This window comes from Diuraphis noxia, unplaced genomic scaffold, assembly GCF_037042655.1.
Source record: "Diuraphis noxia isolate RWA-SAM2 unplaced genomic scaffold, SU_Dnox_SAM2 contig0004, whole genome shotgun sequence".
Lineage (NCBI taxonomy): Eukaryota > Metazoa > Arthropoda > Insecta > Hemiptera > Aphididae > Diuraphis > Diuraphis noxia.
Window position 1 is genome coordinate 26,780,372 of NW_028301714.1, and position 15,314 is coordinate 26,795,685.

General features: G+C 27.9%; 2 long non-coding RNA genes across 2 annotated transcripts; both read right to left on the reverse strand.

Moving 5' to 3' along the window:
- Positions 1-3,809: 3,809 nt before the first annotated feature.
- On the reverse strand, positions 3,810-4,807 carry LOC149055897 (uncharacterized). The gene is made up of 3 exons (XR_016191740.1): positions 4,733-4,807; positions 4,426-4,651; positions 3,810-4,285 (listed from the first exon to the last, which is right to left on the reverse strand). It is a non-coding gene; the product is annotated as an uncharacterized LOC149055897 (long non-coding RNA).
- A 5,141-nt stretch (positions 4,808-9,948) lies between these two features.
- LOC107166443 (uncharacterized) lies at positions 9,949-14,628 on the reverse strand. The gene is made up of 3 exons (XR_001506133.2): positions 13,557-14,628; positions 11,193-11,507; positions 9,949-10,124 (listed from the first exon to the last, which is right to left on the reverse strand). It is a non-coding gene; the product is annotated as an uncharacterized LOC107166443 (long non-coding RNA).
- Positions 14,629-15,314: the final 686 nt, after the last annotated feature.

A 15,314-nucleotide genomic window follows, 5' to 3' on the forward strand; every position in this document is an offset into this window, starting at 1 on the left:
TGAGTTAAGTTAATTGAATTTTTTTTTAATTTTAAGTTTCATTAGTTATGTAAGATACTTTAATTGTTGAGTAAAATTTTTATAAAGGCTAATAAAAAAAAAGTTTCATTAATTAAATGTTTAATATAACTGATTTTTATTGATATAAAGAATAAATGATCAATTATTTTAATCAAATCCTAGTTACAACAATTTATAAAAGATTAAGTAACGATTCTAATAAAATAATTGTCGATGATGCAAATTACATTAAAATTTACTTATTAGTATTTTAAACCATATTACTGTCTTAATATATACTAAAAAAACATTAGTAACTTAACTTATGCTAAGTTTACATATGAATTTTTAAAATGTTTTCTACTCAACTCTATTAATAATTATCACAACTTGGCCAGGCTTGCATGCAGTTACGTAGTCATACTCTTACCCTACTATATGATATTATTATGAACATTTCGTTTGAATGTTGATGTTTACAACATCACGGCGTTCATCGGTTGCATTATATTTTTATATCAATGTGTTTTCATCACGTCAAAATAATTGCCGACTACGGAAGTAACCGTCGGTGATTATATATATATATATACACCAAAACCTTCAATCTACGATCACGGTTGCAGGTCATACTTGTACATACGATGTTGTTTCCTGGTGCAATATTCCCATGATATTTATATACACTTTAGGATCGGCCACCGCCCCTGCAGGGGGGAGGGGGAAGCGTTTTGACTGAACGATACCGTTGCAGGTAATACACATCACATGAGTACATGACTGTCTCAAGAACGGGTTTCCATCGCGTACCGTGTTATGTGGAGCTTGATATATATGTAACTTGTGAGTGACTTTGTACCGACATTTTATTACTGCATTTAAAATACGCGTAACACGACACGACAAGGTTTTACAGTGGAAAACCATGGTATTATACTTAGGCATATAAAATATCCAGATGAAATGACCAAACATAGCGTCAACATTATTATATTAAGACGATTGAAAGATTCGAATGTTTTGGTTTATGTGACCGTGATATTTTTTAAATTGTATTAGTTATAGGTATTAATGTAAAATTAGTTTTTTTCTCTTTTGAATCGCTCACAATCAAGCGAGAGAAAACATGAAAGGAGAAATTGATTATATACGTTTTAAGATATGAAAGAATTATTTTATAATTGATAAAACATGTCAAGCATATTTATAATTAAAAGTTTGATGATAGTTGTGTACCTACTAGTCTTTTGCCATACATAAACAAGTACCACTCGAAAATATTTAAAATTTTCACAAATTATTATGTATATAATATGTATAGACCCTATAATATATTATATTGTAAAAATTAGTTCAATTTAGAAATTCATAAGTTAAAAATTATCGGTTTGATTACTTCTATAAAATTCAAATTTCTGCCAAATCTAAATTAATTAATACAGAATTAAATAAAAAGATAATTTATTTATTGTTTAAAGTTTGTCTTTTTAACTTAAATGTATTAAAAATCTTTTGTCCGGGATTCATACATTTTGGCATGATATAATAATAGCTTTATATTAGAGATAAGTTTTAGTTTTTTAAATGTTGATATTTACATTAGAGAAATATTAAAATGAATTGACTTTCAACTTTTTCAACTTTTGAACACGATAAATAGGTAATGTCATTATTTTTTTTTTCTCTAAAAAAAACATTGAGATATTATAGCAATCCATTGGACATTATTAGTTCACAGACACTATACTGTTTATACAATGTAAATTATAATATTATAGTGTATTGTATCTTGTATTAAAGTCATGTTCAAACAATTTCCAATTACAGTAAACATAAATTATAAAACCACAACTTTTATAATAATATACTGTAGGTCCTACAATATAGTACCTTTTTTTCTTTTAATAATGAAAATAATATTCAAGTTCTGATTTCTGGAATTTTAAATATACCTTCTAAAAGACCATTTTTTGAAATTCTTGAATTAGTAGTAGGTACTAAAGAGTAATCTGTGATAAAATTCAGTTATACATTTCTTTTAAAATGAAAATCTCTCATTTCGAATGTAATTTAGTTACTAAATCATTTTTTTGGAAACTGTTGACGTATATAAATTAATATTCAAATTTCAAATAAGTAGTTGTTTAGTTTGTTATCATTGCGTTCTTATAAAAGGTTCATATTAAATGAGCAATGTGATTATAAGATATTAGGGTGGTTATGATGGATTAAATTTGTTGGTGATTAATATTAATTTTAATTTATCAACATAAACAGTTTGTAAAAATGAGCCAATTATAATGAATGTTAGATCCAATATACTATAGCGGCTTTATATTTTCGTAAAACCATTTTTAAAGACTATCTTTAGTATAAGCATTTTAATGGCTGAGAAACTACTCGTCTGAATTTTAAATTGGATACATCAATATTTTCAGAAATAAAAAAATACCCTCTAAATAATTTAAGTTAAAAAAGGAGGATCTCATTTGAAAAATAGAAGTTTAAATCACCACTGGACACTCTTTGATATGTACAAAAAAAAAAATCAATATCGTATTTTAATATTTTCATTAATAAAGGAAAAATTAAAGAGGATGCACGCTTGGTGAATCACCCTTTATAACACTATTAATTATGAAATATTAAAACACATAAAATAAATTATTAGACTTTTAGTACAACTACTGAGATAAGTATAATGTATATTTTTTTTACTATTTTTGTGCCGCTCGTTTGTTTTCCACAACTGCAGTGTTAGTTTTGCTGTCTTGACCTAGAATCTCCTAAAATAGCTACCGTGTTGAAAGTGTTATGTTGTATTGAGTTTTAACGCTTTGTCTATTTGTTCTAAAAAACTGGTTGTACATAAAATGCATATATTAAGTACATTCAATGTAGAATATAGGTAGGTATACATCAGTATACTCATCATAGTTAAAACAAAGTGAATTTCCATTTATTAAAATAATACAATCAAAGATTTTAACATTAAAGTAAGAAATAAGAAAATATGCAATAATTTCAGTGGGATTACAGTGAGTTACTATACAGTCTTGTAAAAAATTCTAAACAGATAATTATTTAAAATAGATACGTATTTGAATACTCAGCGAAAAAAATTATTTGAGTGCAAATACAAATACTTTAAAAGAGTAATATTTAAAGATACTAGCAAACACTAGATACTTTCAAATTGTTCATAAAATATTTGTTTCTTTATAAACCCTGATTTTATTGTTGTATATCAACTGGATAAAGTAAAAATGTATACCGTATCACTTGATGGAAGGGTGGAACTTAAAAATATTCAAAAGTTTTCTTTGTCGAAGTATTTGATTTTTGGTTGAGTATGTATAATTAAAAGATAAAAAATATATTTTTAAATAATATATTCTTAACCATCGTGTGATAAAAATAATAAGATTCATTAAAATGTTTTAAAACTATAATTTTATTTTAAATACTGATACTTCAAGAACGTATTTGAGTATGTAGGCATCTAACGAAAAATTATTTTATTACTTTATATTATGTACTTAAGTACATTAAAATATTGACGGTATGGTCGGTATGTTAACTATTGTAACCTGTAATACATTCATTCATTAAAAAGTATTAGTCTCTTTTAGTTCAATTCATTTCAAATTATTTTCAAAAGAAAAATCTAATATACCTACAAGTTTCATTTTTTTGTTACATTTTTATTTCAATTTGACCTTGATCAACTTCAACTTTAAATCCTAATATTATTTTATTTTAATCTACGGTTAAATTTTATTATAGTGATAATATTATTTGAACAACTATTAAATCGAATAAATAATTTTTTTATTTTAATATTTTTTAATATACTATTAATTACGAACTAATTAATAATACTACATTTCAATGTTAAGCCATCAATTCATCGTTCCCATTCAACCGCATTTTATAGTTTGTATAATTATTAGTATATATTATGGCCGCAGACTTAATCGGTGCAAATATACCTACTGTACTATCCAACAAATTAATGATAAATATGTTTCTACACATCGTTAAAAATATATGATATCGCAGGTACATAATAAGATGAATGATGTTTACAATATCTACCTATACAGTTATCAATCATAAATGTGTTAACACCGATGCTGCGATAACTTGATCACATAAATTAATTCTTCATTTTTTTATCGAGGAAAATGATTTCCATAATTTCTAGTTTTTTTGAAATCGTATAGATAAGTTATATTATTTTTAGTTGTCTTTCAAAACGTTCAAAAAACGTTAAGTGCAAATACTAAAAAAAAAAAAAAAACAGAAAAATAATCAGATAAGCATGCAGTTAAAATAAATCAAAAAATTATACAAATTATTCTATTATTATTCAAATTATATATATATATATATATATATATATATATTATTGATTGTACGTACGGTGACATCGGCTATTGGATGAAAACTATAGAAATTTACAAATCGTTATAAACTAGAATATTGGTGGTGGTGATGAATTTTATTGAGTTGGGGTCCTTGTTGAATGCTGTCGATAGTGAATCTGGAAGCATAGTATTTTCTATGATCTGCTTGTACATTAAACGGCATTCAGTGAAAATGTTCTTGACATCGATCTGTACCCCGCATGTGGAGAATGTTGGGTGATCTTATTTGGCCATTAAAAAAGACTAAATTACATTGTAATTCATAAAATAAAAAATATATTATATAATATTTCAACCAATACCTTAAGAGATTATTACAATACAGAATTATTATATTAATCATTTTTCATTAATATTATCTAAAACGTTTCTGTAACAATACAAATATATAATTATATTATATGTAAATGTATACATTATGCAGCACTAATAGCCAAGTCTTCGAAACGAAATAAAGATTGATTGAAAAAATTAGTGGAGATAATACACATACCACATATATAATATATTATATGAAATATACAATAATAATAATTATTTATTTTATTAACTGGAATCGATCGATGAAAAATGTATTACGTAAAACGTTAATTTTTATCAAAGTTCCATTGTAAAATTGTAAATAATTTCGTCAGACTTAAATTGATAATTTGTCGTTGTGGAATTGATTTCCGTCTATTAAGATAATTATCACAATAATAATACTATATGTTATTTCATAAACATCAAGTTTTATCGACCTATAAAGCAGTATATCGTACAACAATAAACATTTAAATAGGACAGTTTGTACATCAAATATATATCTATACCTACTGACCTAAATAATATATTAAATATTAATTGTAAACTAAACTTTGACTAACAGTAATAAATTAATCAATAATTACAATAATTAATGCTAAGAAGTTCGATAAAAAAAAGGTAAATAATGTTATATCTGTACCTATTTCAAAATATTTAGATAAATATAATTCTGAGAACTAACAGTTCAACAATTATCTATTTGAAACAAAAAACATTAAAGATTGTACTTAACACGTGAAGACCATGGGTTAGAAGTCAACTTCATTTAAGACATCGAAAGTAGGTACTAAACTTTGGTCCAGGTTGTAATCATTTACTATAAAAGTAAGCAAATTATATATTAGTTTTTGTCATCAATCATCCTGGATTTTAAAAATTAAACTAAAATGTCTATCTACAATCTACAATTTAAAATTATTGAAACTTGTTTATATTAACATAAATAATTTTGTTTATTTTTTTTTAATAAATAATATGACTAAAATTAATGTATCATTATTATGTGTTTAATACTACATGTAATGATTTATATAGTTTTATTATAAATCATGTTTGAAGTTTCGACCAAAAATATATTTATGTATATATTAATTTTCGATCATCCAATGGCCCACAAATAGAAAATAAACATTGTACAGTTATACTTAATATGCAATAACAATTGTTTAATCTGTAAAATAGTTTATAACTGTTTTAATAACATGATTTATTTTATAATATAATAGTATTTTTTTATTTCTTTAAAATTATATACTATTTTAAACACTCAACATCTCACCGCTGTAAAAAAATGGGTTTCACGAAAACGGGAGATAAGCAAAAAGTTAATAATTCAACAGATAAAACACGATTTTTTAACCATCCGACGTTTCCTTCCTGAAGTTAGTCTTTTCTAACATAAAACGATATATATTTTTTTAACACTGTTATTACTAATAATTTGTTTCATAACTAAAATGGGTTAAAACTTTAGCTAAAACAAATTATATTTTGGAAAAGTGAAATAATAAATTTACAATACTAGTAGTGAACACCGAGCATGGTGCTCAGTAAAGATTGCCATACGTTATGACTATGAATTGATCTATCGTCGTATAGCAATAAATTGTTTCATGACGAAAAAATAATTAAACTCCTATATAGGCTATAATTTATGTTGTCTCTCAATTCAGTAGACGGGCATCAACATTTAATTATTATATATATCATAAGTCATAGAGATTCAAATACACAACATTATAATAAATGTATAATATAAATGTTAACATCAATATATTTATAGGCTGAATTCACAATAAAATATGTGCGTTTTCTTCCAAAATAGTTAAAAAGTAAAAAAATTATAAGGATCAAAATTTGTAAAAAAAACTCACTAATCATAAAATACCCATGTGTTTTTGGGGTGATGGATACACGTTTTTTGTTTCTAACCAAATTTTTTATAAGGTTTTTGTTGTTATGGTTACTTATTAACAACTAGATTTAAAATATTGAGTATTTTTTTCTTCAAATATGTGATTTTATAATATTTTAAATTAAGAGAAAAAAATATTTTTTAATTCGGAAAAGTTTTTCAGATGTTTAAATGAGTGTTTAAAATAATCATTGTGTAGCGATGGAATACTCGCGTTACATTGGGAAACTTTTTATACAATTTTCCATGAAATCTTGTGACTGAGTCGTACCCAATATTATACGTAGATAATGATATTATAAAGTAACCCATAGATATTATATTAGAGTATAATATCTATGAAGTAACCTCATAAACGTTCGGTTCTATCAGTTATTGAAAAATAGTCACCTTATCACAATTTTAAATAAACTATATTCCGTTACGTATATTAATTTAATGTTTCCTGCCTGATATGTTTGAGCGTTACTGATTCCAGACATTTACTTACTATTAATTCATTAATAGTATTCTCTGAAAGTATATGCAACGCGCGACTGCTTGAGTCCGCTGTTATAATTACTATCTCGGCCCGACCACGATAACCTTCGGACTTTACTTAATCTTTTGTAATGATCTGTGTGTGTATGTGTGCGCGTGAGTCGTATAAAATATGATCGATGTATTATTATATTAAATTGAGAGTGTACAGGGTGATTTTTTTATCATGAACCACTCATTATTTCAAAAAGTATCAATGTTTTTTAAAATATTTTTTTACAAAGTTTCATATTGTTAAAAAAACAACGTTTTTATGAAAAAATTATATTTTTTAATATTTTTTATCCTTATAATTTTTTAAGTTTTTTACTTTTTTGAATGGCAACATAGAGTTTTAATTTCATATTCCAAAGCAGAATATTTTTCTAAGTATTTTGATACGTAAAAATCGAATTTTGGACGAGTAGTTCATGAGTTATAAGTATTTAAAGTTTAGACAAGCGGAGTAGTGGACAAACATTTTGCGGGGTAACCCCGTACCACTCCACTCCGCCAATCTATACTTTAAATACTTATAACTCATAAACTACTAGTCCAAAATTCGACTTTTACGTATCAAAATACTTAGAAAAATATTCTGCTTTGGGATATGAAATTAAAACTCTAGGTTGCCATTCAAAAAAGTAAAAAACTTAAAAAATTATAAGGATAAAAAATATTAAAAAATATAATTTTTTCATAAAAACGTTGTTTTTTTAACAACATGAAACTTTGTAAAAAAATATTTTCAAAAACATTGATACTTTTTGAAATAATGAGTGGTTCATGATAAAAAAATCGCCCTGTATATTGAATTAATGATATTTTATTATTATGATTATGTTTACGAGAAACGAAGATTTAAATACCATTTTTCTTATTTCCAATTGGCCATCATCTTTATTTCGTCAAGTCGCCGCAACAACGATCTAAATTATAATTATTTATGAAAAAAAATTGTATTGAGTTTCAAATTTGTAACCATTCAAAAACCAAAACATTCATGTACAGGACTACAATATGCGTATGATAAGTTTGCAGTAGTTTGTAAAGAAAAACGAAATTTCAATGAATACATGACTATAAATAATATAAATGTATTACACAATATGTATTTATGCCAGTCAAGCACTACTTTTAATAACAAATATAAAGAAGACAACACAAAACACCCTTACAGTACCTACTACCTTCATCCAGGAAATTCGAAAAAGAATTTCCAAAAAAGAATTATTAATCATCCCCAATGTGTTTTGTTTCCAGAAAGTATTTAGATAAACGAAATTATCCTTCTCAGTCAATACACAACCTTATAATATATTGATATTTGATCTTATAATATGCTAAGTTCCTATGTACCGAGTAATTAATTTAACGTAATAAAACACTCATTATTAAAAAAATTTTAAATGTCTTTGATAAATAATTTTTCAAACGGTTCTAATAGTTGAAAAATAGCATGATTATTTATTTTTATTTTTTTATCTTTATAGTTTTGCAAGTTTCTTACAAATTTTATTTTTATTGATCTTTAAATTATTTATAATTTCTAATCCGATATTTGAGGTCATTAGCATTAGGTGCATTTAATATTATATGAAAAAATAAAAATTGTAATCACTTACAGATTGTTAAATTAATATGATATAAAAATAGTATAAAATATCTGGTACCTATAATGTTTCACAGTATATTGTTGATTTTTCCGAGGGTATCGATTTTTCATAAGACACTCAATTTACTCATTTGCAACATAAATTCAATACATAGTAGATTACTGTGAATTTCATAATACTGTGAGAAAATTAATTGTAATTATTTCTATAATTTATTAGCAATAATAGATTCTTAAATTTTCAAGAGTATGTAGTTATTATTTAAATATGTATTTAGATCAATACGAGTGTATATATGTTAAATGATGCAAATTAAAATAAATATTTTACCTTGTTAGTTAAATATACAGACGATCACGTGCTATAATATTATGCTTTAGCCGAAGTCGATCAATAGAAAAGTAATTTAAGAGTCTAAACTCTATAGTATAAAATAGTTATGTAGATATTAAAATATGTCAACAATAACCATGATTAAAATAGCAGGCGCGAATGTGTGTTTCATTATCGATAGTGCCAATTATTGATAATTAATACATCACATTTATATAAATCAGTAGATTTAAAATAATTCAAAATATTAATTTTAAAACGAAATTTAAAGATAATACAATCACTTGTTAAAAATTTAGGTTGAGAGTTAATTTTATCTTTGAGTAAAATAGTAAAATATAGTAAAAATAGTAAATTATAGTAAAATATTATGAGAATTCATTAAAATAATTTTCCCCCTTATATTTTATAAAAAATTGTTATGACACTTCTTTTTTTATGATAGGTGTGTGTATTTTAGACACCACGGAGTGCAGACAATGGACAGAACACACCATCACAAGTGAATAGCGAGTATTTGACAGTTTTCTATACACAAACTATAGGTTTGATAAATATGTCAAATATTTGCGGTACTATCCTGCTTATACAGTAGGGTTAATACAACATGTAGTGTAAAAACGTAAAAAAAATCTAATAAATTATTTATCGAGGTGTACCGATTTTCGAACAAATAACGAAAATAGGACACGATAAACGCTCCTATATCATAATAATAACAATAAATTTACCATACGCTTATGCGTTGTATTGTATAAGAACAAAAAAAAAACATTTTTTTTTTTTTTTAAATAAATATAATTTATTTTATATAAAAATAGAAAAAACGATAAATTCATACAAATAAAATAAAATAAAATAAAATTACACGTAAAAATAAAAATAACATTACGAGCACATACGTCGAAAATAATTTAAATAAAAGTTTCTTTATACATTTCCAAGTAGTATTCGTAATTCCGATTGATTTTCTGACTTAACTGTATGACCAAATACAATTTTAATCTGGAAACAAACAACAAATAATTAATATGAATATTAACATATTAGACATTATAATACGGAGGTTTAAATAATATCTATTAATTATATACGAGTTGGCGAATTATTATTTATTGCATGCCAACATAAAGATCTATATGTCAAAAACGATACACAAATTATTAATTGATGGATAGTTAGGTACCTAATCTAGCTAGTATTATTTCAATTGACACGAAAAAATAAAATTTTATATTTATAGGGTCTAAATAACATTATGTTGTTTTAATATATTTTTAAAGACACAGGTCAATTCGTTCGTTGACTCGTCGTCTGTTTTTAATTAGCGTAGATTGGTCCGAAATGTCAGTGCCACAGATAATATGTTTTATAATTTATTAAAATATTATTATAAATCGTGAGCAGATGTCGAGGATAACAGCAGGTGCATTATTCCCGGATATCCTCCTAGGAATTTCGGTTTCGAATCAAGGACTTGGTATATAAGCCATTTTTGTGCTGGAATTTAATCGTAATATATATATTTTAATAACTCGACGTCATGCGATATCTTCGAAAATCGACGTGGATAAATCCAAAATGGTAGTAGCAGGTACATATAGAAATTCAAGATATCGTAATAATATATCATAATAAACCTGTCAAACTCTCATTTCTACTATTTTGCCTATTTTCAGTCTCAAGCGAGTCACTCCCAATCCTCCTGATGCAAATTATCTAATCATTTAAATAATCATAAAAAAATGTGATTTGTTTTATAAAAATACCGATTCGAGTATTTCAAAAATAAATTTTAATTTTTTTATTTAATCGCCGACAGTCGTATGATTTTATTGTAGAAATGGTCATTGCAGACCGACATTTCGTTAATGGCATATTGGCATCCTATTATAATAATAATGCGTCTCGCTATGACGTATAAATATAATTATGGAAGGACTTAATAATATATAGGAACTTTCATCGATCGTTATAAATATATATTTTTTCATACTATTTTCAAAGATTGATAATAATTTATATTTATATTTTATGTATAATATTAATATTATAATCAAAATCAGTCCTCACCTGCTTTTACGTAAATTTGACTTGGCTGCAGACGATGCGTCGTCGTCCATTGTCTCGCAAGAATGCGAATCCGTCTCCGTGATCGGCAATATAATAATAATATTATGATGATGATGATGATGATGAAGATGGTGATTATGATGATATTCTACTTAGGTGAAATCCAAATCCATTTTGACTAAATTGACGGTAATGTGGACCAGTTGCAGAATACGTCACGTGGCCACGTGGGTACATCGTACAACACTGTGGCCACATTATGTTTCGAATGTTGTGTTGCTTAAATGATTATATCCGTTCGATCCCGAAAGACAGCTGCGAAAAATAAAAAGTACATTATAATATTATAGTAACACAACAAAAGACGCGCTGTTTGTGTATCGGCGAGTAGGTGATAATTAATTGTGTTCCGGAAAAAAATGTCCCACTCTATGTAAATCTCGTCCAGGGAAACTTAATAAAAAAAATGCTAGGATGCAAGGTGGTTATACATATTATTCTAAATACATAGGTATAGTATTAACTTGAGTTGTCAAAGAACAAAAAGTAGACACATTTTGGAAAAGAAATATAATATATAGATGTAATGAAAAAATGAAAGAATTTTAACACTTGTTTTACTAATAGTCTATAATATTGTGGTTTAGAATATCATCGAAAATTCTGGTGCCTCCGATATTGACTTTTTATAATATTCGTATTTTTGTAATATGCAGCCCGTCGGCTACATTCTCCACCAGAGGTCAACGAAACGGAAGACGCGTTTTTTAAGACATTAATCGGTAACTTCAAAACAATAAACATTGAAACCGCTAGCTAACGAGAAACAAAACCGGCTACGGCCTACAAGAAATGCGACCCACGATTGCATCTTTTAGCGGTTTTCGTCCCGTAGCTTGGAGTCCTTGACCATCACGACTTGTCATCGTCGCGGATTCATGGACGACGGGACCACATTCTATATCATTATTATAAATTCTTCGTATAAAATAATAATACGGTAAATATAATATTATTAAATATTCCCGATCGCACGACGAGACTACACGTGCGGGTATAATAGTAGTTTCTACCTAATAAGGATTATAATAATATAAACGTCTTGATATCCTACATAAAACCGTCCTTATCAATAGTGCACACTTTAAATGGGTTCCGTGATAAAATTTCAAATATGCGGTACGCGCATACCATGGACGCCGTACGTTATGTGCGTATATCATGATTAATGATTATAATATTATCGACGTTATTATTATACGTAATAAACCGTCTTGTCGATCTAACGTATGTTTTTCACGAAAATCCAGAATATCTACACTACATAGGACTGATTGGTTTTTGATTGCACGCACGTACTTATAATATTGAACGACATCATATTGAAATGTTACTAATAGACAAATGAAAGCAAAAACGTTGTCTGCAATAATTATATCATACGAATCCGCATACACGCGAGTATAGTGTTGTATTCAAAAAATGTACTTAAAATCGTCGTCGTCGATTAAAATTCTATCTGGTAAAACTATATAGCCTCATCGCATACTATATGTGCAGTAGAGTCGCGATAACTCGAACCTCGATAATTCGAAAAACTTGACAGCTTGAATATTTTTTATTCTCCTGGAAAATTCCTCCCCTATTAATTTATTAGATATCTCGAATAATACAAATCTCGAAGCGAATTTTTATCTCCCTTCAACTTCGAGTTGTCCGAATCGAATATGTTTAATGAGTGTACCTAATACTATTTACATTGTGCGTATGATGTATACATGCCACAGATTATGCGATATGTACCTACATAATAGTAATAATAAACAAAAAGAATTTATAAAAAATGATCGATTTTAATCAGTTATGCATCGACTCGCAAGTCCATACGTGCTTCGAACGTACACACTACACGACTACACGTATATATTCGTGACTACGACCTTTTCGTTTGGGATCAATTACTACGTGTTGGTTTTAAACGTATGATAGATATCACCTATAAATATATATGTTATATGTAGACTATTACGATTATTATTATCATTACTACGAATTTACGACTACTTCGGTTGTGTTAGCGCCAAAACCATGGACATGATTGAAAAGGTCTAATTATATGAAAAATTGAGAGGATCGACGTCTCTGGCGTATAAGTTCGATAAATTTGTCCATCGATATAACACCACTTAATACAAATGCGCATATATAGTTGCGAGTAGGCGATTATTATTAAAAATTACATACTACAGCAGCAGATTACACATTACAGCTTGACACACATGTATATACCTAGTCTTGGGGCCTGGGGATATAAATCGTGAAACGCGCGTATAAAAAAAAGCGAAAAAAAATGAAATGACTTACCTCGCGTACTCGATGTTTGAGACGTGGCATAGACTTGTACGGCACATTATATATATTTAAATATATTTACAACCGGTGTACATAATATCATATTATAATATCGTTCATCAAAATATTGGATACGGTGGACGTCTTTGTTTGTGGTCTTGATTATTATATATTATATTATTATACAGCTATAATATTATAGTATGGGTTATACTACGATACGTGGGTACGAAACGTATAGTAAACGTATATAATATATTTGACATAGGTGCATTATATTATATTATATGCTTAGGCGGTGGCGTTGGGGGAAACTGCAGCGTCTCTCTCTCTGGCGTATAGGTTTATCATAAACGTCGTGATTACCACGGTATACTACAAATATCGTAATATTTGCTGTATGGACGGTGATAATATAATATATATATTTTTATATAGATATAGGAACATTTTTGGACGGACATATTTTCTTGTAGCGTTACTCTACTCGACCGTGCGCGAAAAAATCAAAACCGCTGCACGACTTTCGTCTCACGCCTGGCTGATGCTAACATTTTCGTCGTTTGTCCGTCGCCACCGCCGCCGCCGCCGCCGCCGTCGTCGTAGTCCTGTTACTTCTGGTGTGCTTTTTTTTGTTCAGCATAGCGTCGAACTTCTTCGTCTTGTTGGTGTTGATCGACAGCAGCTTGTCGATCACTTGTCTGATGGTCGAGTGTTTCCTGATCCACGGGTTCACGTACATGTTGAACGATACGGATGACGAGAATTAACGCGTTTAAAGGTACCTCGTAGGTATACTACGAATTGGCGACAAACGCCGAAACTCGCGTAATATATAAATACGAATGTAAAACGTTTGCGAACTCGTTGTGGATGCGAAACGGATGTATAGGTACGTTGAGACGGAAATCGAGTTGAAAAACAAACAAAATATCGTCGCACACGGAAGTCTATGTATGGTATATACCGCCAAATATCCAAGAACTGTGATTGCGAAATGCGATGATGGCACTATTGCAGCGGCAATAATTGCAGTTCCTCTGATATTGACATTGAACTCGGTACTGACCACGAGCGACCGTGCTGCCGACCGTTTTATAAAAAAAATTATATCGCATTGACCGTGTGCTCGCGCCTGCGCCAATCGCCGGCGTCGGCGGTCGTGGAAGTGGTTGACGGATGGCGGCCGCGGTGGTGGCGGCTGGCGGTTGCGGAGGAGATTCGTAGTTAATCGTTAAAAGTTATACACAAATTATTATTACTATTATTTATTCCCTACGAATCATTTTAAAATTTTACATATTATGTAATATGTAGGTATATACATACACGCTATATCGTATTCATTTCATTATCATAAGATGTAGGAGGTAGCTAGACTTGCCATCCCCGATTTAAAAAAAAAAATATTAAAACAAAAAGATTTTTATGGGAATCGTAGAATTTCAGTGTTTTATTATATTTTTTTACTTATTCAGGTGATTCGATGGTAATCAAACTTACACTTATTAGGTACCTACATTATATAATTATGCCATAAATGCATAATTAATAAACATTTATTTTAAATTATAAAAGAATAATAAAAATGTCTGTTACATTACTTATAGAAATAATACGTTTTCTGCAGTTTGAAACACTAAATATAACCCAACCCACCTAATATATAACAGAATACCTGCTGGTAAAATATAATTAAAAAAAAAAAGTATACCGTAAAGTTTATAGACAGCTGATGTATTATAAGTTATAACGTACTCGTTTAATACA